Here is a 26,438-nt window from a genome sequence, read left to right as displayed (position 1 = left end):
TGAGTGTTTATTGAATGGTAAAATGAAAGATTCAGTGGAGTTATAAGAACATAAAGCTAAATAATACATGGCTGATAAAGAATGCCAAGCAACAGTCAAGTGTTTCAAAAAGTGTTTAAGAACTATCTGATACTATGAAGTTGTATCACATAGGGACACATCTGCTACACTTCAGTGCTTAATAATTTTATTTCGAGCTGAGACATTAGTATGCTGAAACACCTCGCAACGGATGCATTTCTCTTGGAACACTAATCAAACCAACCAACTAACCAAATAGGTTAGGAAAAACTTATGTTATATATCATAAAACATAGTACCTTTTCACTTCAGTCTGTCTCTGTACTGAGTCAGCTGTGACATCTTAGTTGATCACTTTGACAGGTCATGTCTACACACATGGCAAGTTTATTGGGATAGGAATGTATATACACTGCTCACAACAATTAGGGGATCAGGGAATGTGTAGATACTCCAGTAGTTTTAGCCTTTTGTATAGTGCATTTTCACCAATGGAATAAGAGTTGGTTTTGCATCTCATCTACATAATTGAACTTTTCTTTGACTTGTCCTTTGCTTTTCTGATGTTCTTGTTTAATAGAAAAAAATCAAAATGCTTCATTTTTTAATCTCTTTTATTCATTTTGAAATATCCCCTAATTTTTGTGAGCAGTATAGAATGGGCAATCAGTCCAAGAAATATTCTATGGCACGACACTATTACACCCAATGAATTTTGCATACCACTGTAAAGGTAACAGCAGTGAAATTATGTAAAATTGGATTAGAGAAAAGAAATCCTAAGACTTTATGGAAGAGTTACAGAGGACTTCTCAGAAAGGAGATCTTGATGTCCATTGTGTCCACACTCAAGAAGCTCAGTTTAATACAAGACTAGTGTAAAAACCATTCCAAAAATTATAAATTTGTGATTGGGATAAATGGGAAGGCACTTAGCTCAAATCAAATGATACATTGGTCATGTAAAGAGAGAAGAAAGACTAGTTCAGGATGAATAAATGAAACGTGAAAAAGTCTGACTCATTAAGGAGGTGGAAATATTCAAGAGTCTAAGTTAAGGGGGAGAAAAGTAAGTGGAGTCAAATAGTAAAACTGTGGTGAGAGGGAAATATGTTGTGAGAGATAGGCTACAGGTAAACATCTTAAGCTATGGATACATTCAATCATTTAATAACTATTTACTGAGTGCTTATTACATGCCAGAGACTTTTCAAGGTACCAGAAATATAAACCAAAAAGAAAAAAAAATTCCAATATTAAGGATCTAATGTTGTAGGGAAGATTTGGGAGAAAGTATAAAATTAAATTTTAACATCCTTTGGCCATGGGGAAAGGTAGGACAGGCTAAGAGAATTGCAGAGTGTGGAATTGGGAGCATTGTGTTAATATAGGAAGATTAAAGAATGCCCCAATGAGAAAAAGACACTGGAAAGAAGAGAGGAGGTGAGTGTGAGATATTTTAGAGAAGAGAACTCCAGGAAGCAGACACAAAAAGTATATAAGCTTTGAGGTGGGAACACACATGGTCCATACCAGAAACATTAGGTTTACATAAGATGAGATAATTTAAGGAAAATTTACACAGAAATTCACTAGTAATTGGAGGATGATGAGCTGTACAGGATGGTTTTTTGTTGTGGTTCTTGTTTTATTTTTGTTGAAGAAGAGCAATATTAAAACAGGTTGAATACAGATGAGAATAAAGAGGAAAGGGGAATGTAAAGAATTAGGAGAGAGGGAATATTGGGTGCAGCAGTCTTGGAGCAGGCAAAAGAAGAGGATACCAAAGTTAAGGACAGAGGCTGGCCTTAAAGAGGAACATGGAGGAAAGGCAGGGTGTCTGTGGACAAGGACAGGGAGGATGACAAACATGGTATTGGGAACATCAAGGAGTAATTTATTTATTTCTTTTTTTGCCTATTTGAATGCTTCTGTTTTCTCAGTGAAATGGGAAGCAAGGTCATCAGTTAAGCATGAAGAAGGGGAAGAGGGTTTGGGTGTTTAAAGAGAAGAAAAATGTAAAATAGTTATCGCAAGAAGGAAAAGATTATGGAAATGCAGGGAAATATAGTAAAGTTTGGTGGTCTGGAAGTTAAGGTAAGATTATTCTTGTGACTATGTTTATGATCTCCAGCCACAGTCAGCTGTCTGGTTACAGGCATAAATTAGACAGAGTTGGTTTGATTAGGATAAGATTTTTTTTCCCCCTCAGATGTATTGCTTCTGAGAAAGAAGGACAAGTTTTCACTTATGAAAAATAGAAATAGTTTAGATAAGCAAAGAAATGGGCTATGAAAGAGAATGAGAATGATGAAAATATTGGATACTTGTTCCAAAATTTCTAAAAGAGTTAAGTCAGTGTATCAAAGTACTGGGGCAGAGAAGTTATAAAACTTACAGGAAAAAGTAAGTGGTCTGAGCGCTCTACCTGTTCAAGCTTAAGCAGGCCTAAGAGAAATAAGAAGACTGACATTAACACACATCTGTAATTTATTCACCACTTATTAGTGTGCCATGCACTTGCACAGCATTATATGAAAGAAGGTTACAGCAGTCAAGGGATAGAACTTTAAACTGAGATTCTGGTCATCATCCTAAGGTTAAGGTCCTGTCTCTGAGGATGTATTTTATACTAAATGTAGATTTTCTCATTTTTCAGATGTCATTCTTATTTGTTGAGGCACATATTGTATTCAGATTCAACCAGGATTAAAGCATTAGCAACTTTCAGGAATTTATAATCTGAACTTCACCCTTCCCATGATTAATAAAGAACCATTCTTTGTTTCTTTCATTATGCTTTCAAATTTGAAAGACATATATATGTCTATATGTATATATTTTAAGATATATACATATAAACATTATACTATTTTTCTTAAGATGGAAATATCATCATTTATTTGGTTAGTGTCTTACTCAATAACATGTAGGTACTCTACATTTCTCTTAGTTACAAATCATGTAGTAATTTAAAGTCTGCCTATTTGCCTAAGCATGCACTTTGGCCATGATTCATAAACATTAATATGAGGTATTTTTATTTACCATATTTCCCCATGTATAAAACATTTCTATGTATAAGATGCACCTTAATTTTGAGGCCCAAAATTTGAAAAAAAATGTATTACATAAAGTTATTAAACTCAAGTTTTATTCATCATAAAATTCCTACAACTCCTCATCTGCATGAAAAAGTGGTAAATGTAAGTAAAAAATTTACTACCACTGTATAAGATGCACCTAGTTTTTATACCTCAAATTTTCCAAAAAAGGATGCATGGGGAAATACTGTACTTTATAATATAAAATTGTAAATATGTAAGATATACATAGTATAAATAATTTCACTTTTGGTTTTATTGTTAGTTCATATGTATTTTTAAAATTAAAAATCATTAGAAATGTTAATTTCTCCCAATTATTGGCTTCAGAAATAATGCTGCAACAAACATTTTGGGTATAGTTTTATGTATTTGTTTCATGAGTAAGTTTCTCACCAGATACAGAATTTTTGTCTTGATAGGAATGTATACTTTAATTGGCTTTTAAAATAACTAAAGGATTATGTTAATTCACATACCCACTAGAAATATATGTATATATTAAGCATGTAAATATATATGAGAGAGACACTGGCATTTGCTTAACAAGCATCAATGATTTACATCAGAGAATATTATAATCCAAATCTTTTGCCCTGCTACCTTCTCTAGCAACATCATGGGAAACTCTTTCTCTTATTTACTAAATGCTGAATCAGCTTTAGGACCTCCATACAGAGTGTTTTTTTTCAGCAGGAATGTACTCCCATGATCCTTATAACCTGGATCTTTCTTATTCTTCAGTTCTCTACTTAAATTAAATCTCAGGGAGTATGAACCTGATTTGTTATTTGAATTAGCCCCTCCTCCAGATCACTTTTCTTTCTCACAATTTTTTTCTACTTTATTCATCACAGTTAATAAAATGTAATAATTTAATTGTTAAGACTTGTTCTTTTATTTATTATTTTGGTGCTCTGGTTTTCAACTCTATTAGGGCCAAGAGATCTTGTCATTTTTATTTACCACTGAGCATTCAGATTATCATACAGTGTCTAGAAGTTAGGGCTTGGTAAATATTTGCTGAATCAACTGGCGAGAGAATAAATGAATGAATTACTGTGGTAGGAGGCTATTTTATTTTTCTTTTCAATGAAGTGCTAAATAAAACTCTGAAATACATATAACCAATAATATAATACTTCAAAATGTATTGTAGTTGCAAGGTTTTCTTTTTTCTTTTATTTTTTAGGTTAGTCAATAAATTATATAATTAAGAAACATCCAGATGAAACTCAATTTAAACAAGTAATAACGAGCTCAATGATAGGGTAGTGTTCTTTCAATTTGTCTTGTCTGACTCACTCACTAACATGAACACAGATAAAAGAATAGGAGAATAATATTTCATTATTAGAAAACCTATCACACAGTGAAAATGCTTAATCAATTTGATAAACATTCTTTAAACACAGTTTAAAAGAAATGATTGTTTTCATAACAACTTTAGAATTTCCAAGTAATTGTAACTTCAATAAAAAATTGATTGCTGATTAACTCGGTTTTGAGATCTAAGTAATGTACTACTACATATATTTTACAAATGTTTTTAAACCAACTATTTTAATTCATTTTTCCCCTGAAGTTTTCTCTGAAGTTCTGCTGCCTTTACTATTATTATATAGTGCTACTAAAGGGTATTATTTTCGCAGCTGTGACTTATAAAAAAATACAGTCTTACTGAACTAGTTTGAATGATTTTTTTTCATTTATAAATGGAACCAATTTATTTCTGCATGTCACCATAACAGTTACATTTGAGCTTAAAGAATTTAAAAGTTATTCAGTTCAAAATTCTCAGAAATCACTAATTTTTCTTCTCCTCTCCCTTCCTTCTCTCCACTTCAGCTCTGCCTGTTATCTAAAAGAGACACAACCATGGATTTGAACAGAATGGTGTTGCTATCTTTCCATAAATAATAGTTACCTTCAAGTGACCTTTTGGGGTATCCTGTTTACTGTTCTCTCTGTAGGTGCTCAGCTTTCAGCTCAGCTTCGCAGGAAATACACATTAACGTTTAATGACAAGGTCCAGCTTGTTCTGATGAATGTCTCTCTCCTAGTCCTGATTGACATCAGCAGGCTGGGGAGGATGACAACCTGTCAGACAACAGATCAATCTGTTTTCTCCATTAAGTAATGAGGAATGAAAGGGCAGAACCATGGAAGGTATGCTTTCTGTGATTACCTGGAGACCTACTAACGATGTTTGTAAATCAAACATGTTAGCCGTCGGCCCATACTTATTTTATAGGCAGTAGTGTGCCTGTTTGAGTGATGAGAATCAAGTACTCACAGATAACCTCAACAATAAAACCACAAATAAATATGATGCGAGGAAAGGTATTGAAAAAGCTGTGGATGAAAAGCTTAGCATCTCCTGGGGATGGTACGAATATGCTGAGTAGAGAGGTTGAAAGTATTAGTAAAACAGTCTGAATTATAGATGTTTGAAGATTAAGAAATTACATTAATAATTAGATGTTACTTTTTTCAAGTTTTTTTTCTTGATTGAGAGTGAGGATTCATTCATGGGATAGTTTGAAATAGAAAACTTTTTTTTAAAATTTATTGTATTGACATGGTTTCAATAATCTCACTCGATATAACACCCTTTATTCCCCACGTCATGTCCCCATGCCCCATGCAAAGTCTCTTTCTACCCCCATTTCCCCCTTTGCCCCCTCCCCTTACCTCCACCTCCTCTTTCCCTCTGGCGATTGCTACCCTGTTGTTTGTATATATGCTTCATGCATATATGTTTTTGGCTGATACTTTCACCCTCTTTGGTCCAGTCCCCTCTTCCTCCTTCTCTCTGACAGCTGTCCATCTGTTCCCTGTAACCCTCCCTCTGTTTCTATCTGTTCCTCAGTTTATTGCATGGGTCCCCAAACTTTTTACACAGGGGCCAGTTCACTGTCCCTCAGACCGTTGGAGGGCCGGACTATAAAAAAAACTATGAACAAATCCCTATGCACACTGCACATATCTTATTTTAAAGTTAAAAAAAAAAAACAGGAACAAATACAATATTTAAAATAAAAAACAAGTAAATTTAAATCAACAAAGTGACCAGTATTTCAATGGGAACTGTGGGCCTGCTTTTGGCTAATGAGATGGTCAATGTTTGGTTTCATATTTGTCACTGCTAGCCATAACAAGTGATATGACATGCTTCCGGAACCATGACACCTGCATCCCGCATCACCGGAAGTAGTACTGTATGTGAGCGACACCACGCTTTGCAGCGCAACCACATACAGTACTCCAGGAGTACTCACTGACCACCAATGAAAGAGGTGCCCCTTCCGGAAGTGTGGTGGGGCCAGATAAACGGCCTCAGGGTGTTGCATGTGGCCCACGGGCCATAGTTTGGGGACCCCTGGTTTATTGTGTTCATCAGAAGCCACATATAAATGAGATCATATGGTATTTGATTTTCTCTGCCTGGCTTACTTCACTTAGTATAATAATTCCAGATCCATCCATATTGTCAAAGAAGGTAAGATTTCTTTCTTTTTATAGCCACATAATATTCCATTGTGTAAATATATCATGGATTTTTTATCCACTAGTTCACTGATGGACAGACACTTGGTCTGTTTCTAGATCTTGGCTATTGCAAACATGCTGCAAGAAACATGGGAAGTGAATATCTACTTTTGAGTTAGTGTTTTCAGATTCTTAGGATATATTCCTAGAAATGCATTATAAGGCAGTTCCATCTTTAATTTTTTGAGGAAATGCCATACTGTTTTCTACAGTGGCTGCATGAGTCTGCATTTCCACCAGCAGTTCAGGAGGGTTCTTTTTCTCCATATCTTCAACAGCACTTCTTTTGGATTTGTTAATGAAAGACATTCTGGCTGTGAGGTGGTATTGTTTATATTATTATTATTATTATTATTATTATTATTATTATTATTATTATTTTAGTGAGAAGAGAGGAAGCAGAGGGACAGACTTCTGCATGCGCCCCAATTGGAATCCACCCAGTGAGCCCACAAGGGGGCAATGCTCTGCCCAACTGGAGCCATTGCTCTATTGCTCAGCAACCGAATCAATTTTTTTAGTGTCTGAAGCAGAGGTCACTGAGCCATCCTCAGCACCCGAGGCCAACTCACTCAAACCCATCAAGCCATGGCTGTAGGAAGGAAAGAGAGAGGGGGAGAGAAAAGAGGGGATAGGAAGAAGGGTGGAGAAGCAGATGGTCTCTTCTCCTGTGCACTCTGACTGGGAATCAAACCTGGGACATTCACACGCCAGGCTGACACTCTACCACTGAGCCAACTGTCCAGGGCTGATATTGTGGTTTTAATTTGTATTTCTCTAAGCATTTTTTTCATATGCTTATTGATCATCTGTACATCCTCTTTAAAGAAGTGCTTATTCTAGTCCTTTTCCCATTTTTTCCATTGAATCGATTGTATTCCTGTTGTTGAGTTTTATAAGTTCTTTATAAATTTTGGTTATTAGCCTCTTATCAGATGTATCAGCAAATATGTTCTCCCCTAGAGTGGGTTGTCTTTTATTTTGTTAATTGTGTCTTTTGCTATGCAAAATTATTTTGGTTTAATATAGTTCAGTTTGTTTATTTAGTCCTTTATTTCTCTTGCCCAAGGAGATATAGTGGCAAAAATATTATAATGAGAGATATCTAAGAGTCCATAGCCTATGCTCTCTTCTAGGATTTTAATGATTTTGAGTTTTACATTTAAGTCTTTATCCATTTTGAGCTTGTTTTTGTGAATGGTATAAGTTGGTGGTCTAGTTTCATATTTTTGCATGTACCTGTTTAATTTTCCCAACACCAACAGTGCATGGGATCTATTAAACAGTATGTATTTTATCTAATTTGCCAACTCAAAATTTCAAATAAAGAGAAAAGTGTAGATTTTAAGGAAAATTATAACTATTTTCTTAGACTTAACAAACTAGAATTTATATACCACCTCTTGGTTATATGATGTGTTTGATATAAAACAATCAGAATAAAAACTTGAGATTTAGAGTGGAAATATACTAATACCATGATTATTGGGTAAAAATTAACTTGCCTCCCAAACACTTATATACACCTTAGAAATGTTCTTATTGTCTCTTTGTTTCAAAGTGGACACAATATAAGTAGTGAGTGAATTTAACCAAAAAGAGAAAATTTTATAAGGACAAAAGGAGCATTTTTTAACTATATAAGGAACAAAATACAGAGATAGATTTTTAACCTGAGATCCAAGAAAACAAATAAGTCTTTCTAACCCTTTCCATCCCCCACCTTGGTCTTTCTCTCTTTTTTATTATTTTATACAACCCACTCTGCTCTCTTCATACATACTATATACTTTTTTCTTTATAAAGAAAGATGGGTGCATTCAATATTTTACTTTTAAAAAAGATCTTCTTTCTTTCAAAATACAGTCACATAGAAGGAATTATTGTATTAAGTCCATTCCCATTGTCCAGACCAAGTTTTGATTGGCACAACTTATGTCAGATATTCAAACCTGGACGAATCAGTTATGGCAAAAAAGTCAAAAGCCAAACACTATGCATGTGCTTATACTTGGCTCAGACAAAGGGAGAGGCTCTGCCCAGAAGATGAAAGAGTTGTTCCCAAAGGGGTTATATAGCAACTGAAACAATGTTTCTAATATGAAGAATGTTTTTGAAAAAATTTCTAGTGACAGTAATTATGGAACCTTATTTCTCACAGACTTTCATTACAAGATCATTTGTGCCACTGGGAATAATTATCACCCCTAAAACAAATACAGACCAATGTCTGATTGCAATAAATGTTTAAATACCAGCTATTTTAAGAACCAAAATATTTACTTTCATCATATTTTTATAAAAACTTATTTTGTTAATTATAAATGAGTGAAACTCAATCCATAAGGAACCCTGGCCTTAAAGTTTTATATATGCCACAGTGTTTGGAAATGAGCAGGTCAGTCTGCACTAATCACTACATGGGTAAAAAACACACAACAAAAGCAACAATTAGAATGTCCATTATGAGGGACAAGATACATTGAATTATTTTCTAACTGAAAATGCTTTATAGAGCGTAGATAATAAGCTATATGATGAAATAAATTTCTGCCCTAGAGATTATATAATTATAATATCAATATAATTAGTTCAAATGAAAGTTTTATGAGTCTAAGAAAATACCTGTAATTTCCCCAATAATTACAAATTTTCTCTTTATTTGGAATTTTGAGTTGACAAATCTCTGGCCTAAAAATTCTATAATTACAATATAAATATGTATTTATAATTTATAATATAAAAATTCTATAATTACAATATAAATTCAAATAAAAAGAATGAGAACATCATTAATAATTTTAAGTCAATCCTAATTGATAAATTAATATTCATTTTCCTGAGTTTTATTTCTTTAATATAGCACTTTGAAATTATGTCTGTATTAGAAGTCATCTAGTCCAATTTCCTATATATCTCAAATTATTTTTGTTATTTTTCTTTATCCCTATACTCAAATACCTTCATGACCTGCATCAAATGCCAGGATTCCCAGGTACTCTATTCGTTCTAGTCACATTAGGACATCCTCCAAAATGAGCTAAATACATATTTTCAATTTCACCTTCTCAGAGACTTTTTGTTTGCTAGAGGAACTAATACAATTAGATATTAAATTTTAAATTTAGAACAAGGCACTAAAGGAATAGATATACACCAAAATTGGTTGAGGAAAAAGGAAACTCTTGTAAAATTTGTACTAAAAACTCATCACATAATATGTAAGCTTTCTTTCACTTTAAGAATTAAGAAATTGTTCATACAAAGATTCAAGATAATTTAGGATTATTTAGGAAGAGCTGAGCCTTGTACTATCAAACAGACAGGACGTACGGGCTAGTTAGGATGTCGAGAAAAGGGAACTCTTGGGCACTATATGTAGAAAACAGTGTGGAAGTTCCATGAAAATTAAAAATAGAATTACTATATTATCCAGCAATTCTCCTTTTGCATATCTATCTAAAGGAAATAAAAGCAGGATTTGGATGAGATATCTTCACCGCCATGATTACTTCAACATTATTTATAAAAGCCAAGACAAGGAAACAAACTAGGTGGCTGTCAATGGATGAATGAATAAAGAAAATGTTACACACACATACAATGGTATATAACTCACCCATGAGGAAGAAGAAAATTTTTGGACAACTTGGAGAAAACTTGAGGGCATTAAGCTAAGTAAAATAAAGCAGACAGATGATGACAAATATTGTATGACATTACATATATGTAGAATTTTAAAGAGTTGAATTCAGAGAAACAAAGTGTAGAGCAGTAGTTACCAGGGGGTGAGGGTTTGAGAAATTGGGAAATATTGGTTAAAGGGTATAAACTTTTAATTATATGATTAAGAAGTTCAGGGACTCTAACATACAGCATAGTGACTATAACTATATTCCATTATGTTATGTACTTAAAAGTTGCTGAGAAAACAAGTTGGTAAATGTTTCACTACAAAATAATATTATGATTACATGATGAGGCTTTCAGTCAAGATAATGCCATAGGTAAACTCAGTGCTCAGAACCTCTCACAATCACATCAAAATTACAACTAAGTTACAGAATAACTATAATTTAGAACTGAAGTTCAGCTGAACAGTTCTATAAATAAGGATATACTGCTAACAAAAATTAGGAGATATTTCAAAATGAATAGGAAGTAATAAAAAAAGAAGCATTTGATTTTTTTTATTAAACAAGAACATCAGAAAAGCAAACAAGTCAAAGAAAGTTGTTCAATTATACAAATGAGATGCAAACTCAATTATCATGATTGAGTAGCAAGTGACATATTGATGGGAGTGAACAGAAGCATGTCAAACTGGATGAGAATGCCACACATTTACTGTTCAGTAGGATGTATGTTCATCCAAGACTGCCAAAACACACTGACAGCAATGGAGCATGGGCAGAATCAGATTGTCTAGCAGTTCTTGTGAGATCCTCTGCCAATCTTGCTCCAGGGCAACTTCCAGCTCAAGAAGTGTTGTGGGAGTCATTGGATGGCTTGCCAGATGTCTTCCCAGTGCATCCCAAGCATGTTTAATGGAATTCAGGTCTGGAGAACATAAAGGCCAGGCCATGCGTTTGATTTCTGCCTCCTGAAGCATGTTGTTGACGAGATGTGCGCGGTGGGGCCTTGCATTATCATCCATGAAAAGTAAGTTGTTTCCAACTGCTCCAGCATAGGGCACCACTGTAGGATGCAGGACCTCATCTCAATATCTGATAGCAGTCAGCGATTCATTTCTGATGACGCGGAGGTTGGTATGACCACCAGTGATGATGCCAGCCACACCATGATTCCACCACCACCAAAAAACTCCTTTTCTTGCATGAAACATGGATTCTCCTGTGTTCCTCATTCACACCAGATCAGGACACGATGATTTTCAAGCTGCAGACTGAACCATGACTCATCAGAGAAGTGGATAGTTGACCACTCATCGCAGGTCCAATGACGATGCTCATCAGCCCACCTTCTACAGATTCTAGGGTGTTCAACCAATAATGGAATGCATACCATTGGTTGCCAGGGATGTAGTCCAACACAATGGAACTGATTTCATATGGTCAGGGTGCATATCCATCATCTAGTGGCAACAAGAATCTCTCCCCACAGCTCTGTTACATTACTGCACCTGTTTCTTTTTGCCAATAAGGTCAAGTAGTGGTAATCTCTTGCTGTTGTGGCAGATAAGCAACCCTGCCCTTGTGTTCTTCATACTGTGCCAGTCTCTTGAAAGCAGTTCCACAGTCTGCTAATCACAATTTGGGATGTTTCAAGTGCTGTTGCCACTAGCGTCTGTGTTCGACCAGGTTCAAGATGTCCTATAGATCTCAAGGCTTCACATTTTGGGCAAATTTTGTAGCAGGGGCATTGCAAGGGCTGGGAAATTGCAGGATGTGAACTTTCAAGATCAGGGAATGTGCAGATACTCCAGCACTTTTAGCTGTAGAGTGTATTTTCACCAATGAAATAAATGTTGGTTTTGCATCTCATTTGCATAATCAAACTTTTATTGACTTGTCATTTGCTTTTTTGATGTTCTTGTTTAATAAAAACAAATGTTTTCTTTTTATCACTTCATATTCATTTTGAAATATTCCCTAATTTCTGCAACCAGAGTATAAAGAAGACAACACTTTTAGACTGATAAGCTTCCCACAGAATGCTCTGGTACCACATCTGCATGTGGGGGTTAAAAATCAGGAGGGATATATGGGCCATAGAATTTTCCCCTGAAAAGCCACACATCATCCCTAGACCAGAACCCCAAGTCCAGGATTCCAGTGCTGGGAAGAAAAGTTTCATAATTCTGACTGTAAAAACCAATGGGGACTGTGACTGAGTGTATCAAAGGCTGCTGGAGTCCAAAGCATGTTTCTTAATGGCCTGACTTACCAAGACTCAATTTTCTGAGCCCAGAACTGAGATAGCAGGTCTAATGTTGCCAGGGACATATAGAAGGAAACTGAATTGTCTGGCTTCAGAACAGAGTTGAGGGGCAGCTTTCTCTCAGACAAAAGTGCTGACAAATACCATTGTTCCTTTGCTGAGCTTACCCTCCATGGATTGAGCAGGTGGGGACCATATCTGAGACTTCATCAACCTGGCTAATATGGTTAGTCACACCCCAGTGATTCCCTGAGACCCAGCCCAACTCAGACCCACCCAAAGTGTGTCCAATGGCTTATTTTCTTCTCTTCTCTTCTCTTCTCTTCTCTTCTCTTCTCTTCTCTTCTCTTCTCTTCTCTTCTCCTCTCCTCTCCTCTCCTCTTCTCTCTTATTTTCTTTTCTCTTCTCCTCTCTTCTCCTCTCCTCTCTTATTTTCTTTTCTTTTTAGGTGATAGGAGGGGAGACAGTGGGGCAAATTCCTACATGTGCTCCAACCAGGATCTACACAGCAACTCCATCTGGGGCTGATGCTTGAGTACCTAGCTATTTTTAGCACCTGAGACTCAAGCACTCAGACAAACTGAGCTATCCTCAGTTCCTGGGGCCACACTAGAACCAATTGAGTTACTGGCTGTAGGAAGGGAAAAGGGAGAGAAAGGGGAGACAGGTGAACTGGAGTAGTAGATAGTCGCTTCTTCTGTGTGCACTGACCAGTGATCGAATCTGGGATGTTCATAAACTGGGCTGATGCTTTATACACTGAACCACCAGCCAGGGCCAGAATTTTCCATATAAACATTCTCTGTTGCTGCATGCTTTGTACTTTCCTAAAATTTCTCAAATAGGCAGGTTCTGGTCTCTGTATACCCTATACTTCTTGCTAAGTGGTTCTAGGTCTATCACTAGAGTAAGTAAGTCTCCATTCATAGCTTGGCCTTTTCTGGACACTGCCAAGTGCATCACGGTAACAGCCATCTGCTGGTTACTCTATAGCTCATGATGGGTGGCCCTGGGCAGGCCCAGACCACTTCACCAGGAGGCCCCAGAGCAGTCCATCTGGTGGACACAGCTTTAGGTCATGCAGAACTACGACCTAACCACCTTTTCTAGCAACACACTGAAGGGATAGAATTCATGGGCTCCAAAGCCCCACTGAAGCAAGTCCTGCTCTGTGGGATAAGCTTCTGCACAGCTGACACTCTGCTGTAGTTGTAACTGCTCCTTGTAGCCTATCCCTTGAAGGTCAATAAATCCCTCCCAAGAAGGTATAAAGAGCAATCAAGATTCAACTACAACAGAAAAGTGCACAAAACCCACACATGAAGAGAGGAACCTGGAGCCTCCAGTTCAGGTGGCTGAGGAGGCTGTGTGACTGGGAAATACAGGACACCTCCTACATAAGGCCACTTTACTAAAACCAGGAGATATAGCATCTATAAACATAAAAACAAACAGAGGGAATCAATCAAAATAAGGAGCCCAAAAGAAAAAAAAACAAGTACAAAATTAAAGAATAAGAAAAAAAAATTTTTTTAAATCTTCAGAAAAAGAACCAAATGAAATAGAAGCAAACAAACTACCAGCTACGGAGTTCAAAACAGTGGTTATAAGAATGTTTAAGGAACATAGTGAGAACTTAAACAGCATAAAAATGATATGGCCCTGGCCGGTTGGCTCAGCGGTAGAGCGTCGGCCTAGCGTGCGGAGGACCCGGGTTCGATTCCCAGCCAGGGCACACAGGAGAAGCGCCCATTTGCTTCTCCACCCCTCCGCCGCGCTTTCCTCTCTGTCTCTCTCTTCCCCTCCCGCAGCCAAGGCTCCATTGGAGCAAAGATGGCCAGGGCGCTGGGGATGGCTCTGTGGCCTCTGCCTCAGGCGCTAGAGTGGCTCTGGTCGCAACATGGCAACGCCCAGGATGGGCAGAGCATCGCCCCTGGTGGGCGTGCCGGGTGGATCCCGGCCGGGTGCATGCGGGAGTCTGTCTGACTGTCTCTCCCTGTTTCCAGCTTCAGAAAAATGGAAAAAAAAAAAAAGATATGAAAACCATTAAAAAAGAATTAGTCATAAATGAATAATAACTGGCTTGGCCAGGCAGTAGTGCAGTAGATAGTGTGTCAGCCTCTGATGATGAGGACCCAGATTCAGAACTCCAAGGTTCTAGTTTGAGCACTGGCTCACCACCAGCTTGAGCACAGGGATGCTGCCTTGAGCAGGAGATCATAGACATGACCCCATGGTTGCTGGCTTGAAGCCCAAGGTTAGTGTCTTGAGCCCAATGTCACTGGCTTGAGCAAGGATCATTGCTGTGGCTGGAACCCCCGAGTATGAAAAAGTAATCAATGAACAACTAAGGTGCTGCAACTATGAGTTGATGCTTCTCATCTCTCTTCCTTCCTGTCTGCCTGTCCCTGTCTGTATCACCTCTCTCATTACAAAAAAATAATAAAAAAAGAGTTAAAGAAAGAAAGAAAGAAAGAAAGAAAGAAAGAAAGAAAGAAGAAAGAAAGAAAAACTAAAATGAAGAATACATTACAAGGAATTAATAGTAGGGTAGATAAAGCAGAGGATCAAACCAGCAATCTGAAAAATAAGGAAAGAGAAAACACCCAATCAGGACTGCAGAAAAACAAAAGAATAAAAAAAAAATGAGAATACTGAAAGGAGCTTCTGGGACAACTTCAAGCATACTAGCATCCATATATGAGGGTACCAGAAGGAAAAGAGAGAGAAAGAAATTGAAAATCTATTTGAAAAAATAATTATGAAAAAATTATCCAACCCAGAAAAGGAAATAGACCTAAAAAAACAGAAAGCACAGAGTCCTAGACAAGATGTACCCAAAGAGGTCCATACCAAGACATATCATGATTAAAATGCCAAAGTTTAAAAAAAAAGAGAGAGAATCTTTTTTTTCTATTATATTTTTAAGTGTTAGGAAGAGAGATATAGAGGTAGAACCCCACTAGTGCCCCAATGAGAATTCACCTAGCAACCCCTGTCTGGGGCTGATACTTGAATCAACCAAGCTATACTCTGCACCTGAGGCTGACACTCTAACTGAGCTATTCTCAGTGCCTGAGTGTTTTTAAAGAAAGAAAAACAGATTAAAAAATATGAATAATGAAAGAAACACTAAATATATCTCTATCAATAATTACTTTAAATGAAAATAAAATAGATTAAATAGTCCCATGAAAAGACATGGTGACTGAATGGAGAACAAAACAAGACCTTACATATGCTGTCTACAAAAGATTCGCTTCAGATCAAAAGATATACACAGACTTACAGTAAATAGATGGAAGAAGATATTTTATGAAAAAAAAAAAACCTGGGGTAGTAATATTTATGCCAGATAAAGTCAACTTTAAAACAAGACTGTAACAAAAGATAATGAAGGGTCCAGCAATTCCATTTCTGAGTATTTATTTAATGAAAACCAAACCATTAAATTGAAAATACATAACATCCATGTTTATTGCAATTATTTGCAATAGTCAAGATATGGAATCAACCTAAGAGTCCATGAACAGATGAATGGATAAAACAGTGCTGCATAATACAATGAAATATGATTCAGCCATAAAAAAGAATGAAATCTTTCCATCTTCAACAATGTGGGCAGACCTAAAGGGCATTATGCCCTGAGATAAGTCAGACCCCAGATTGATTCATTGATATGAGGAATCTAAAGAACAAAATAAATGAATAACCAGAACAGAAACTGACTTACAGATACTGAGAACATTTTGATCACTGCTAGATGGGAAGACAATGGGTAAAAAGGTGAAGGGATTAGAAATACAAATGGGTAATAACAAAATAGCCATGGGATGTAAAGCACAGCATAGTGAGTATTGTCAATAACATTGTAATAAATATTTAAGGTGTCAGATGGGCACTAGAGTCATGTGGCTGATCACTTCATAAGTTATATACAGAGTGGGACAAGGGTAGGTTAACAGTTGTGAGTATGCAAAACAGAGTTTATTCTTTTATTTATATGTTAAATATTATATTATTTTTCATAAACAATTATAAACCTACTTTTGCCCAACCATGTAAATCTCTAATCACAAGGTTGTATACCTGAAACTATTATAATATTGTACATCAATTGTAATTTAAAAATCAATTAATCAACAATCAATTTTAAAAAGTTATGTGATGGTATAGAGGTGCTAGCTAATGCTCTAGTAATAATCATTTTGCATAAGCACACATTAAAGATGAGTCATCTTTAAATCAGCTTGATCTAGAATGCAATAGACAACAATTAACAGTCTGGTGAAATTAGGCCAGCTCTGTTTATCTTTTAGCATCCACACCTATTTTTGATGGAGTTAATTAAATTTATTGGGGTGACACTGGTTAACATAATTATACAGGTTTGAGGTAGTCAATTCTACAACACATCTCTGTACACCATATTGTCTATTCATCCTACTCCAAGTCAAGTCTTCGCCCATCACCATTCATACTCTCCATTCCTTCCTCCAAAATCACCGCCCCTGTAATCAACACACTGTTGTCCATGTCCACTAGATTTTCCTTTTTTGTTTGTCCTTTTTTTCTCAAATCTCCACCACATTTACAAACCTTCTCCCAACAGTTGTCTGCCTGCTCTCCATGTATCTATCTGTCTCTATTTACTTGTTAGTTCATTTTGTTCATTCAATTTTGCATATGAGTGAAATCATATGGTCCTTGTCTTTTTCTGCCTGGCTTATTTCACTTAGCATACTGCTTTTCAGGCCCATCCATGCTGTCACAAAAAGCAAGATTTCCCTTTTTATGGCCATGTAGTATTTCACTGTGTAAACGTACCACAATTTTTATTCACTCATCATGATGACTTAGTGATCACACTTGTGGGAATACATATTAAGAAAATCAAAACACTAATTCAAAAGTCTATATGCACAGCATGTGTATTGCAAAGTTATTTACAATAGCCAAGATTTAAAATAGTATCCATACATTTTCTATCATCAGAAAGTGGGGCAAGATGTGAGCAAGAAAGTAGAAGCCTGTCCTCTGGGGACTTCTCTCACAGCAGCAGGCTTAGGTAGAATAAGGGAAATAGCTATTACTTTTAATTGTATTGAAAGTTTTGACTGTTTCATTGGACTGGGAATGAAATCAGTAAATGGTGGCTCTGTCAGAATTTTAGTGCAAGAGTAAGGGAAAGTTTGATCTGGTCCAAATTAAAAAGAACAGTGGGAGACAAAGTAGTTTGATTTGTGATTAATCACCATGACTCATACTTGATAACAAAATATCCTAATTTGTGATAATATTTAATGTAATATTTGCATAACTTGGCATAATTATTTATTCATTCAATAAATACAAGCTGTGTATACCATGTGGTCACTTCTCTAAGCATTGGATATACATCAATTAACTTAACAGAGGTAATCTTTCATAGACTCTTTTTTTTTACAGAAACAGAGAGTGAGTCAGAAAGTGGGACAGATAGGGACAAACAGAAAGTGAGAGAGATGAGAAGCATCAATTCTTCATTGCAGTTCCTTAGTTGTTCATTGATTGCTTTCTCATGTGTGCCTTAACCAGAGAGGTCTACAACAGAGCGAGTAACCCCTTGCTCAAGCCAGCGACTTTGGGTCCAAACCAGCATCTTTGGGCTTAAGTCAGCGACCTTGGGCTTCATGCCAGTGACCTTTGGGCTCAAGCTAGTGACTATGGGGTCATGTCTATGATCTCATGCTCAAGCCAGAGACCCTGCATTAAAGCTGATGAGCCTGTGCTTAAGCCAGATGACCTTGCACTCAAGCTGGCAACCTTGGGTTTTTGAACCTGGGTCCTCTGTGTCCCATTCTGACACTATCCACTGCACCACCTCCTGGTCAGGCTCATCGACTGTTGATGGATCTTTTTATGCAGCATTAGAAGAAAATATATAGACTCAGAGTATTACAAGGTAGAACTATGGGGATGCATAGGAGTGGAACCCAGTTTGAACTTCGGAGAATGAGAAAAGGGTTACAAAATTAACTTGTATCTAGATAGATATTTGAAGGACAAATAGGCATTAACCTGATGAACAAGCTGTGGAAGAATGTTCCAAGCAGAAGGAATAGTTCTGAAACTGAGAGGGAACATGGATCATACAAAGATTAAAGTTGAGGGGGAAGAGTGTGAATTGTATAGGAATAGAAGGAAGTTTGGAATGATTCTGGAGAGAATTTTAAAAAATAAAATGAGAGATAAATCATCCAGATGATGAAAAGTCAAGTAAAAGATGCTAAACAAACATGACTTCATTTTAAGGGAAATAGCAGTCATGGAAGGATTTTCAATTGGGAATACATTTGCAAATGAAAACATTTACATTGGAAAATAATAGTAGATACTTTCTATACAAGCAGAGTATGAAGGCAGTTGTTTTAGATGGGCAAAAAGCCTGTGCCCACACATATTAATAATTTAAACATACATATTGAAAACCTACGGTCAGGAGAATTAACAGATATTTTATTTAATTCTATTTTGTCCAGATGCAATTTAACTTTTGTTATCTTCATCTTTATTGGTAAGAGCATTGGGTTACAAAGTGGTAAATGTATAGCCCAGGATTAGCTTCAAAGTGGTGGAGCTGGAAATAAAACTCAAATCCTTAACTTCAAAATCTACACCTTTCTCTTATCTGTGGCCATGCTTCTAGCCAAAAGTGAGGGGAAGCAGAATCATTTAACCCAAGGGTAATTGATTCAAAACCAAATTCAAGTGAGTGCATATCAGTTTTATTAAGGCAAGATGACTTGCTTTAACATCCAAAAATTTTTGCATTATATTCAGTTTCATGGGTATGGATTTATAACCATAGCCTGCTTTTTCTCTTCAATTGTAAAATTATTCCTGTTAAACCTCAATAATGCCTTTGCATTTGTGTGGTTACCAATCCACAAATTCTGCTTCATTCTCATATATTCTGGCAACTTGTAAGGCCTTTCTCGCACAGTTCTAGTTCTGATTCCACTGGTTTTATGGGATTACTCCAACAGTAACAGTATACTGTAGGCCTATACATTAGAATGATGTATCGTAGTAATTCTATTGCTGTTATTCTGGTATGATTTAGATTATAATCTTAAAACATTATCTACATATAACACTAAAACAAACTCTGAGGAAATTATGTTCATTGCAGTCAGGGGCAGGAAAGTCTTATTTCATGCATGATTATTAAAGATGTACTTAAAGAAGTAGCAGCCCTTTTAATTTGGCAAAGCTCATTGTTTTAATTTTTAAAAGTGACAGATGACCTAAAGCTTGCAGTACCCAGAGCCAAGGAAAACAAAAGAAAAGGAAGCAAAGAATGCATTCTTGGCTTAGAACTGAGCCGTCTCAATAAAAGAGAAGAAATTTCTAGCAATTATTTGACAGAACTACTACCAATTAGTGTCCTACTCCATAAAAGAGATGATACATTTGAAGGGATTTCTGTACAGTTAAGGGATGTAAACATTGGCGCTTTTATAAAACAGCTCAGAGAAAATAATGTCTCAGGCCCTTATAAGTGACTGAACATGCTATTAAAGCAAATGAAAATCCTAGTGGAACAGTACTTACTTGTATTAAGATGGAAACACCTACAGTCCTCAGATATTAGTACTTAGAGTTTTATCATGGTGATATTTATTTTAATATAGTTCAGCTAGATATTAGTAGAACACAAGACAGAGGGCAGATTCTGTTCCATATTGTAATGCTTCTAAGTTAATCTAATCATCTTCGCAGTTCTTTAGCTCTATTTTCTTCAGAATAAAAGGTGAAAAATAAAAAAAAATTATTAAGTCAATAAAATGTGAATAACAATTTAGAACATTCAGAATCCCATATATGCAACAAACGGATGTTCGTTTTTCCTTTCCGTTTGCAGTCTAAATCTAGGCTAAAGATCTGAGTTTGTAGAGCCACATACAGTCAAAGTCTGAGCAACTACCAGGCACAGAGGAAAACCTACTGAGTAGTTTTCTTATCTTTTGATTATAAAAGTTTTCAAATATTCATAAAAGTTAAAAGGATAGTACTACAGATATTTCTATATAACCCACAAAGATTTAACAATAGTTATAATTTTTACATTTGGTTTTTCCCTGTGTGTACACATACATAGAACTATAATAATATTTATTGCTAAACAATTTGTGATGAATTTTCAGAAAAAATTATACTATATCCCTAAATGCATCGCCATGCATGTCCTAGGGAAAAAGACTTTCTTCTACGCATTATATAGGATATTCAGTTATCACAACTAAGAAAATTAACAACAGTTACATAATATAACACAGTATCTACACAATATTCAAATTTTCTCAATTGCCTTTGATTTTTCAAACCAGAATTCAATCAAGACCCACATATCACATTCTTTAATGAATAAATTTTATTTTTTAGAACAATTTTAAGTTCACAACAAAATTAAATAGAAAGTAGAGTCTTCAACAAATTATATATTTTTAAAAGTTTTCACTTAATCTCTTTTAATGTAAAATATATATATTTTTTCCTAATGATATTACCTTTTGGAGAAACCAACGTGTCATATGATGCCCCATAGTCCAGATTTGTCTCCTATTGACAGGAATATAATACTGTCTATCTTATCTTTCATAGCTCTAAACTCTTGATTATATTCCAGTTTAAATTTTTTTTTAATAACACCATTTTTTTTTATTGGAGACCTTTTACAATGATCACATCAGAAATCACACATCAGCTTGTCATGATATCAGTGATATGAAGTTAGATCTCTTGTTTAAAAGATAACTATAGGTTTCTTTATTTCAGACATCTAATTTTTCTCTATGCAATTTCTGGGCTGATAGTATGGCAGTATGGGAATATCTTTTCCCCCAAGAATTTATTAACTTAATGATATTCAATACACTGCTGAACTGTGCCTAAAACAATTGTGTGAATTACAAATTAGTATTTTTATAATTCTATCATTCTTTTAAAATTTATTAGATGACATTAGTCTGTAAATAGCCTTTCTTGATAAATACTTTGTCATTTTTAAATCTCAATTATTCAATTATTTTTTTTAAAAAGGTGTTGAAGGATTTGTTACCACATTAGGGTGAGGTAAACTCTTACATTTTTATTCATTTATTTCTTACAATACTAATTTTACAGAAGTTATTTACTTTTTAATAAAAATTTGTATGGCTTTATAATAAGTTTATAAAAAGTTTGTAATTAAAAATCAAGGGATATTAAAAATTAATTTTCACTTTCTGTAGAGGAGGGGAGGAGAGAGTGAGAAGTATTAACTTATAGTTGCTTCACTTTAGTTGTTCCTTCATTGCTTCTCATCTGTGCCTTGACTGGGGGTATCCAACAGAGCCAGTGACACCTTGTTCAAACCAGCGACCTTAGACTGCGAGCCAGCAGCCTTTGGACTCAAGCCAGCAACCTTGGAATCATGTCTATAAATTCTCTGCTCAGGCCAAAGAACCCACACCCAAGCCGGCTATCTTAGGGATTCAAACCAGGGTCCTCGGTGTCCTGCATTGACACTCTATCTACTGTGCCACCACCAGTCAGGCTGAAAATTTATTTTTAGTTCCAATTTAAGTACTATTTAGATACTTAGTTTAGGAATAAAAATCTACATTTCTAAGCATTTACTAGGTGCTGGTCAACTTGTGACTTAACAACTATCCTTGTAAGTAGAAATCACCATTTTGTATAAAAGAAAGTATATAAGAAAATGTATATGATTAAACATATTGCCAAATACTTAATTATTAAGTAAATTTCAAATTAGAATCTAAAAATGTTTTATTTCAAAAAAGCTTTGCCTTTTGTAGTTTTCCTTATTATCTCTCTTCTACAAAACCATGGGCTTCATATCATGTACATCAAACTTTCCAATGCACACAACGGGGGTAGACTTGGAATCTACTAAAAAAAAGTGGATTTAATGGGAGTTTTAAAATATTTCCAGGGTTTTGTTTTTACTCAAGTGTAGTTAGACCAACAGATCAGGAAACGATTGCCACTGAAAGACAGTTCATTATTCACAGTTCCCAAGAGGAAAGGGCATGCCACACCTCTCAGAGCCACAGAGGGAACAACCAGCATTTGTCCACAGTCAGAGGGGAAAGGAGAAAACAAGAGTTTTTGTGTTATTTTCACAGAAAGAAATGGACAAAGCAGGGTAGGCAAGATGAGCAGGTGTATGATTGGATAGTTTGAATAATTCCAGCGGGCTCAGGAATATATAAGTACCTGGCCCTGAGGTGTTTTAAGGCAGAGAAATAGTGTCATGAGATTGCAGATAGGAAAGGGGGTATGAATTTAGGATTCTTTGATTTATATTTAAAAGGCATGCTAACTGGTAAGTTGTTTGCTATATCTAGGAATTAGCTAGATTTAGCACTGGCCTATCAGCCCAGTGTGTGGAAGTCTTGGGTTCAATTCGTGGTCAAGGCACACAGCAATAGCGACCATCTGTTTCACCACTTCTCCCTTACTCTTTCATTCTCTCTCTTGTTTCTCTCCTCTCCTCCTGCAGCTATGGCTCAATTGGTTTAGATTCACCAGCCCAGGTACTGAGGATTGCTCCTTAGAGCCTCAGCCTCAGGTGTTAAGAATAGCCTAGTTGCAAGCATGAACCCAGATGGACAGAGCATCAGCCTCAGACATGGGCTGCCAGGTGAATCCCAGTTGGGGCGCATGTGGGAGTCTGTCTTTCTATCTCCCCTCCTCTCACTTGGAAAAGAAGAAAGAAGAAAAAAAAGAATTAGCTATCTCTGAGAGGGGAACTCCTCCCCTGAATCTGCAAAGCCCCAAGATAGCAAGGCATCATATATGTATATGTATATAAATAATGGACATTGTCCAAAAGTTAAGGAACTATATATAAATTAAAGTTATTTAATATTGTGAAATTCTATACTAAACTAACATTTAATCATAACTAATACAAACTTATTATAAGTCCTACATCTAATAAGAACTGTAACTTGCCTAACCAGGTGGTGATACTATGGATAGAGCCTTGGCCTGGGATGCTGAGGACCAGATTTGAAACTTCAAGGTTGCCGGCTTGAGTGCAGGCTTATCTGGCTTGAGTGTGATGTCACTGGCATGACCCCAAGGTTGATGGCTTGAGCCCAAGGTCACTGGCTTGAACAAGGGGTCACTGACTCGGCTGGAGCCCCTGGTTCAAGGCACATATAAGAAAGCAAACAATGAATAACTAAGGTGCTTAAACAAAGAATTGATGCTTTTCATCTTTCCCTTCTTGTCTATCTTCTCTCTCTCTCTTTCTTTCTCTTGTATGTGTGCTGAGTAAAAAAAAAAGAAGTGTTTAACTCCATTTCATATCAGAATATCAGATGAGTTGTCTATATTAGGGACTATATTTTGTTTTTAATGAACGCAGAAGTATAAAATACATTAACATAAAAGTAGCTTAGGAAAAGCTTGCTAAAATATAACTATAATTTCATTTTTAGAGAAACCTAAATATTATTTATATGAAATCATCAGCAACGTTCATTGTAGTTCATTGTAAGGTATATTAGCATACATTTTCTAGATGTTTCAATACTTTTATTGAAAATGGTTAGTGTTTGTATATCTACTTAAACTATACTTTGTGTGTCATGTGAACATTTTCTATAATTTATAATGGTGTCATAATAAAGAGATAATATTTGCTTCAAAACAAAAAATATATTAAACTTTCACTACTATTGTATTTATTAATTATAGCAGCAATTCTGTTATTGGCATAAAGTGACATTTTCATATTTATCAGATGTCAGTGGCAATGATATAAGATTTACAGGATGTTAGGTGACTGCCATCTGGTTAGCACTAGAGCATCTGCCAATACACATGATCAGCAGAGGACACAGACACCCGTGCTGAAAAACAGCAGTCTGACACTCATCTTGTTTGATCAACAGAATATTTTTGGCTTCACTGCCATATCAGTGGAACTAAAAATAAATCCATAGTAATCAAATTAGTTTCTATAAGTAGTTGCAACTTTATTTTTAACATCCATCATAGAAATGATAAGAAATAACTTTACTTATATTTAAATGTTCCTGTTTACTATGATAAACTTCAAAATACCTTCTGTTTTGAATAGCCATTTCTCTAGAAGACTGAGCCTAGCTCATGGTAAGTGGGGCCAGGCTTCTCCATAAAAAACTGCATGCTAGATATTCAGTAAAGTTTGTTCTGTTTCTTCCATGGAATATTTAATGGCATATGCTTTGTGTGCTCTAGCTTTGCAAAAGAAGATTCAAAAAAAGTATAGGTAAATCAATAGAAATTCACCATTTCTGTTTGTTTATCAAGTTTATTGTTGTTCATTAGTTAGATTAAACCTCACTCAAAACCAACAATTGTGCTTGCTTACAGAGATGCATGTATATAAAAGGATGAAAATATAGAAAAAGAGACAATTGAAAGGTAATATTTTTAGAAACAGTAAAATAAATTGAAGCCAATGACACAATTAATATACGGAAATTTCAGTTTTAGCTAAGTACTCAACCACAAACTGGAATGGCATATTTTCACAGTGAAAGCTAGAGGGCAACTGGCTTAAGTTAAGAATGGCAAAGAACCCAAGCTGATAAATGTGGACAGTCCTAAAAATCTAATGAACACAGAAAACTGAGGAACAGAACAGAAACAGAGGCTGAGTCACAGGAAACAGAGGGACAGCTGTCAGAGGGAAGGGGGAAGATGGATGGGATCAAAGAACGTAAAAGAATTAGCCAAGTTATATACACACAATACATAGATACAGACAACAAGATAGTGACTCCCAGAAGGAAGGGGGGAATGGAGTTATGGGGTGGAGGAGTCAAAGGGGACGAAACAGGAATGGAAAGAGACTATGTATGAGACATGGCAGGTATGATGCCGGGGGTAGAGGTTGTTTTATTGAGGGGGACATTTGAAATCATGTCAACATGATAAATTAAAAATAAATTTAAAAAATGAATCAATAAATAAAATTTAGTTAAAAAACAAACAAACCCAAAAACTATGGTTACTTTTAATGATACAATGAAAATGTGTAATGAAGTTAAATAGTGGAAAACAGATTTTAAAGGCTTTACAACACCATTATTCATTTGATGATTTGTAATTGATAGTGTGTATCTTATTAAAATTTTTGAAAATGCTTTTTGAAAAATTATTAAATTATTGGCCAACAGTGAAGGCAGTAGAAATAGCACTCAAAATTTTTTTTTTAAATATTGGGTAATTAATATGACCAGTGGTGGCACAGTAGGTTGGATATTGGCCACAATGTTGAAGGCCCCAGTTCCAAACCCAGGGATTGCCAGCTAGAACACAGGTTTGTTGGCTTAAATGTGGGTTTGCCAGCTTTAGCATGGGTTTGCCAGCTTCAGTGTGGGATCACGAACTTGAATGCAAGATCATCGACAAGACAAATGCAAGATCTCAAGTCACTGGCTTAAGCCCAATGTCTCTGGCTTGAGCAAGGGGTTGCTGTTTAAGCCTGAGCCCCCCTCCCCTTACCCTCCATCAAGGCACAAATGAGAAGCAATCAATAAATAACTAAATTAAAGCAACTACCAGTTGATGTTTCTCATCTCTCTGCTTTCCCACTCTGTCCCCCTTCTCTCTCTCTCTAAAAAAATTAAAATATAAAAATAATAAATAAGTAATAAATATTGGGTAATTGATAGTCAGCCCTTTGCAACATATTCCATTAAAATGACATAATTAAGTTTAATTGTAGGCAAACTATAGAAATAAGCCATCTATTGAAGGCATCTACGAACCTAAAAGTACTCCGTGTCTATTTTCTTATCATGGTCTTGC

This window comes from Saccopteryx bilineata, chromosome 2 (assembly GCF_036850765.1).
Source record: "Saccopteryx bilineata isolate mSacBil1 chromosome 2, mSacBil1_pri_phased_curated, whole genome shotgun sequence".
Lineage (NCBI taxonomy): Eukaryota > Metazoa > Chordata > Mammalia > Chiroptera > Emballonuridae > Saccopteryx > Saccopteryx bilineata.
This window is presented reverse-complemented; position numbering follows the sequence as displayed.